Here is a 6,675-nt window from a genome sequence, read left to right as displayed (position 1 = left end):
TGTAGAACTTTCACATGCATGTCAAGCTTCTTACATCATACAAATAATAATAAACACAGGCTTATGAATATAATAAAACAATTGTTCCCTCTACAAGTGTCCAGACATTTTCAGGTCAAACAATGTCAGAGATGAAAAATCAAGTCTGGTAAGAATTACAACATAAGCAATTGCTCAAGTCATTTTGAAAGTGAAAGTGTATTTATTTGTTTGTGTCACCCGAAGAACAATCAGTATGAATCAAAACTTGTGCATGTGAAGACACACACACAGTAAGTGCACAATAACTCTCTTACTTTGACCTTTAAACATGAAAATAATATCCTCCATATTTGCTAATCTGTAAACATTTACAGGAAAATCTGGAATACCAGCATTCTCTTTTTAAGCTTCTTCATCTTTCAGCTACTCCCCTTAGGGGTCGCCACAGTGACCATCCGTGTTCCGCATATCTGATTTGGCACAGGTTTTATGCCGGATGCCCTTCCTGACACAACCCCCAGTGGCTGGGGAACTCTCACTCACACCTACGGGACAATTTTAATGTCACCAATTCACTTAACCTGCATGTTTTTGGACTTGATCACGGACAATGACGCTTTTGACCTGTCAGTCATTTTGCTCGTTAACATTTTAATTACGTTTATCAATGGGAAACGAGTACACAGTCACTACAAAACCATACAATGTTATTAAAAATGAAAATAATATATAATAGACCAACTCCCAGTCAGCATATGGCCAAATGATGTGGCTTGCGATCTCTCACGCGTCGTCCATTAAGAGGCAACAACACCATGATGTGTCAAGCAGCAATATTCTAATACATATGACATGCACTAGTTTACAGTTAGTGGTGGTTCGGTACAATATTTAATGAAAATTGAGACAAATTTGCAGAGCAAACCCAACATTACAGAAGATGGGGCAGGTTAACCAATCAGATAAAAGGGGCGTTTCAGCGCCGCTCACATGTGCATATCAAATATTCAAGTCAAAAATGAATTTTTTAAACAATGAAAGAAAACGAAAATTGAGCCATTTCCCCCTTTCTCTTTATTCCTTTTTAAATAGAAAATGAAATAGTCAACAGAAAATGAGTTTGTATCTGCTTATTCTACTCATCAATGTTAAAACCAATAACCGCATTTTTCGTTTTTCATTTTTGGGTTTGAAAAGTAAAAAAGAATGGACGCAAAAGTACATGGACCCGGGACACTGTGCGTTTTGATTTTCTGATTTCATTAATATATGGCTTTAATATTTGATTCACACAAATGGGTGGAACTGAAATGCCTCTTTCTTCTGATTGGTCAAATGCACCGTTGCCTGTCTCTTTTCTTTTTATGTTGTGAGACAGAATAAAAGTTCTCTACTGTTTAATAGTTCATATTAATTCATCTCAGTTAATATTAAATTCTTTACCATTTATTCTCCAAAACTCGCCACATTTATTGCAGTTGAGCCATCTCTCTCATCAAGAAGTCAGACACAGTGCCTACACACAACCATGTTCACTGAAAGCAGACAGGCAGGGGCGGTGCCAGGATTTTTCACAGGGGGGCCGGGCAGAGTACAGTGTTCAGTCTGGGGTGCGAGTGTTATATCGTCCGACTGTGGATTGGCGATTTCTCAGGGCCAGTAAAGCCTTCTCTGCTGGCATATCATGCTTAATAAATACATATTTTTTCATCCTTTCATTCTCATTGACCTTTTTGCCTATGTATTTTCAGCTCTTTCAACTCCTAGTTCATCTACAAACGAATAGCAAAAAACAAAAAGTTTATCCAATCAGAATTTATTCATCGATGCTTACAAGCAAATGTGACAACTGTTTCACAAATCACATGCCCGAAGACGAAGCAGCACATGAGTTTGAGCTCCACCCTGACAGGCCTTCAGAATTTTCACAGAATCCCTCAACAGTGCAAATGAATGCGCATCTAATGTCAGTTTGTTAGATTCATCAGCCAATCAGATTGATTTATTTGTTCTTGTGGGTGTGGTCTTTAGGATATGTCCCAGTTCAGGCCTTCTAGCTGGCCTTGAGTGACGCAATCACGCTTTAAGTGATGTAAGTAATTTGAAAGCGAAGAGCGCGAGATCTTGCTGACGAGTCGGCTGTCGTTACTGCCGCTATTGCCTTTGAGAAAGAGATCCTTATGGATTTAAACACCTAAGACATTCTGCATGATTGTGCGATTGATTAATTAAACATGAAAGGAGGGCTGATTTTCATTTCAAGCATCTCCGAGCACCACTCATGAAATGAGGGCGCTCCAACCGACCTCCAACCCCTTAAAATAACCTGTCTGGCGATCATGACGCTCGTTAGGACCCAACACTTTATGTGCCGATTCTCAACATCGATGACCACCCCATCGCCCAAAATACAGAGTCTGGGGCAAAGTGAAAGCCGAGTGCCCAACACATCACATATAAGACTCTGAACTTTCAACCAGAACTCCTGGATCTCAACACACCCCCAAAAAACATGAGTTATGTCTCCAACCTCTGATTGACATCACCAGCAGGTGTGTGTGTGTCTTTAAGACCAAGCCTATACAATCTGGAGGGGGTCCAATAAAATCAATGTAAAATCTTAAATTGCATAAGGCGAACCCTTGCATCTCTAGATGCAGACTTGACATTTTTTAGGATCCTAGCCCACACCCCCTACTCCAATGTCAAATTTAGATCTTTCTCCCATAATTTTTTGAGAGAATTCAAAGTTCCGTCCCCCAGACTCTGAATTAGCAGGGAGTAATACACTGATGCCTCATGACCCTTCCCAAATTCCACTCACTATTAAACACAGGCGGTGTTCAATCACTCATTCAGCTGACGTGCAAGTTCAAAATAAAACATTAAAAGTACACTTTTACATTCCAAATGTTGTAGTAGGTTGCTAGTTAAAAGACTACAACTGAGATTTCTACAGGAAATTCAATAATATGAATACAGAATTAGATTATTTAAAATAAATAAATAAAGAATAATTCACCAAAATGTTATTTCACATTTCAGAGGTTGTAGTAAGTTCCCAGTGGGTAGATTGACAAACTGTGCAAATCTCACCTGTAGTAAGTCAGTCTATCTACTGGGAACTTACTACAACTGTTGAAATGTGAAAATAAAATTTTCAGGAATTTTAGTTAAATAATTCTTTTTTAATAATCTAATACTGTACTCATATTATTGGACGCACTGTAAAATATCACCTGTAGTAAGTCAGTATTGGAGTGGTGGTGGCGTAGTGGGCTAAAGCACATAACTAGTAATCAGAAGGTTGCTGGTTCAATCCCCAGAGCCATCACCATTGTGTCCTTGAGCAAGGCACTTAACTCCAGGTTGCTCCAGGGGGATTGTCCCTGTAATAAGGGCACTGCAAGTCGCTTTGGATAAAAGCGTCTGCCAAATGCATAAATGTAAAAATGTAAAATGTAAATGCAGTTTGCCCACTGGGAAGTTACTACAACAAATATCGAAACTAAAACTAACTTTACTCCGCAGTTAAAGGTAATCCTGTCTTTACAGTGTAGTCATGCTTCAATAGTCTTATGAATGAATGGTTATTTTCATCATCTCATTTAAAACCAAGACAGCAGGTTTATGTGTAGGGCTGTCTGATAAATCTGACTGTTTGATGAGAGAGATAGCTCAACTGCAATAAACGTGGCGAGTTTTGGAGAATAAATGGTAAAGAATTTAATATTAACTGAGACGAATTAATATGAACTGTTATTCTGTCTCACAGGATAAAAAGAAAAGTGAAAGACGATGGTGCATTTGACCAATCAGAAGAAAGGGGCGTTTCAGGTCAAATATTCAAACCATATATTAGTGAAATCACATCATCAAAACTCACAGTGTCCCGGGACAATTTTTAACTGGAGTATAAAATCGAAAGTACGAGAAACATGTCATTAGCCTGTTTGTTTTTTAATATTGGTTTTGTAAACGAATAATTATATAAAAAGTAGTTTTTCGGATTTTGGATTATTAATTGAATATTAAATGAAGGAATGATACACGGATTATTCTGCTCCCCGGATTACATTCATCTAAACTATGTTTTCACAAAGGTAATTATGCTTATACTTATATTCATCTTTTCACAACAATTTATAGATTATATCGTGTGTTTTGTTCAGAATAATTACAGACATTGATTTGTTTCCGGTATCTGGTAAATGAAAGAACAACCATAAATATTTGTATTATATTCTTCTGTTTTCACTTGTGACGCTTTGAAACTGTGTTGTTGGATATTTTGTCACAAATGTATTTTGGTGCATAATAAAGTTTCTGTTGTGATTATTCTGTGCTATTCCATAATCTCATGCTCATTAGATAAAAAACTTCAAACAGGCTTAAATTAAAAAAAACGATGCAAGAATGTGAACACACACACACACACAGACACACACAGACACACACACACACACGCACGCGCACACACACACACACAGACAGACAAACAGACACACACGCACAAAGACAGACACTCACACACACACACACACACACTCACACACACACACACACACATTCAGACATACACACACAGACACACACACACACACACACATGCACAGACATACACACACACACAGACACACACACACACACAGACACACACACAGACACACACACACACACACAGACACACACACACACACACACACACACAGACACACACATACACACAAAACTTTAATTCAAAATGATGTAAAGTTCATCACAAGATAATGTCATTTATATTTTTAAGAACACAAGTGAAAGACTGGTCCTAATATGAATATATTTGAATGTAATCCAGCAAGCCTTGTTTCTGATATTTAAACATATGAGGACATAATGTAACATGCACTTAATTGTGGAAACAAATTGTGTAGGATTGTGAAGTTGGTCAGTGATAGATGCTCTTTGCTGTGGGTTTATTACTGATCATTGTTTCAGTACTTTTACACTATTGTTTTCATACAAGTTTGCAAACTTTTAATAATTTCTAAATTGTGATATTTCTGCTGATATTTCTAATGTCTTGAGTACTAGTTAAGTTTAACTTCAGGTGTAAATGTTTGTCTTTTTTATTTCAGAAATAAAACCATGGGTTCTGTAAGTTTTGTGCTCCTGCTTATACTGGTCTGGACTTTCCAAACTGTCTGTGAAGATGAGTGCTTTAGTAAGATAATTCTTGGAAATAAATTCTTATAACTACATTTGGCAGTTGGGGAAAAACTTGTGTCTTGTGTCGTTGTGTTTTGTGGCTCAGAAAAGAAGAATGACTTTTTAATTCATGTACGAGGGCAGTGATGCGGTATATTAACTGATGTATTACATCACCAGACTATTGTATCTGATTTAAAATGTCCGATTAAAATTTGTCTTGTCATGCCTTGTGTCACATTGTAACAAATCATAATGTGCTGAACACAACAAGTCTGGATATGTTCTTTGAATGTCTTAAGATGAGAAATTAGGTCTATACTGTGTGTATTTGTGTTTAATTGCTGTATTAAATTGATATAAACACAAACTATTTTTCAGGTGGATTCAATATAACCTGTGAAGATGTGACTGGAAAAGTGGGAGAGACATTAAATGTTACCTGCAGTATCTCTTATCAGTGCAGTAACTGCTGCATGAAATTTTACAAGTTTTATAATCCTGCCGAAATCTGTAGAAAAGAAATCCTTAAAAATTCCTGTGAACGGAAGACCAGCATCACACTCCTTACACTCTGAATGCAACAACGACAACAAAATGTAAAAATTTTTTGCAAATGAACTTTGGACATAAATCAGCAGAATTCACTGTTAACATTACAGGTGAAGTTTAAGAGCATTTATTGTTGTTTATAATGAAATAAATGTTTGCAAATGTACATCTATTAAGAATCTTGTATCACTTCTCAGTGTAAGGAGGAGGCGAGAAGCAGCTTTCCTGGTTCAGGTAAGGATTTTTATTTTTCTCTCTGCAGCAGTAGTACAGTCTCAGAGTTTTTGTCTTGTTCACTAAGCTTGTCCGAATTCACACACACCACTTCACAAAATAAACTCTCAACATTTGTAATAATGAACTCTTTGCTTCGTACTCGGCTCTCTGGTGCCCAGGCTCTCTCCAACCTGCGGTGTGGCTCCCTATTTATGCCGCTCTCCCCGTGCTCACTGAAATTAGAGACAGGTGTTAGACATAATTTATCTCAGGTGTAAGCGCCCTTACCGCTTTCTCTCTCTCCGGAGAGATGCTTGACCACGCCCCCGCTGCCACATATCCCCACCGCCCGACTCAGGCTGGGGCGGCATCCAGCCTGCCTACCACTCCCCCCATTCCTGGAAAGGAAGTCAGCGACAGCCATCTGCGCCCCCGGTCTGTGGACCACCTTGAACTTAAACGGCTGAAGAGCCAGGTACCAACGGGTGATCCGGGCATTGGTATCTTTCATGCGGTGGAGCCACTGGAGTGGGGCGTGATCGGAACAGAGGGTGAAGGCCCGCCCCAACAGGTAGTATCGGAGAGTGAGGACCGCCCACTTGATGGCGAGACAATCCTTTTCTACGGTGCTGTACTTAGTTTCCCTCAAGGAGAGCTTATGGCTAATGTACAGCACCAGGCGCTCCTCCCCCTCCACCACCTGCGAGAGTACGGCCCCCAGCCCCCTGTCTGAAG

Source organism: Myxocyprinus asiaticus, chromosome 32, assembly GCF_019703515.2.
Source record: "Myxocyprinus asiaticus isolate MX2 ecotype Aquarium Trade chromosome 32, UBuf_Myxa_2, whole genome shotgun sequence".
NCBI lineage: Eukaryota > Metazoa > Chordata > Actinopteri > Cypriniformes > Catostomidae > Myxocyprinus > Myxocyprinus asiaticus.
The sequence above is the reverse complement of the archived record's forward strand: the minus strand, read 5'-3'. Positions refer to the sequence as shown.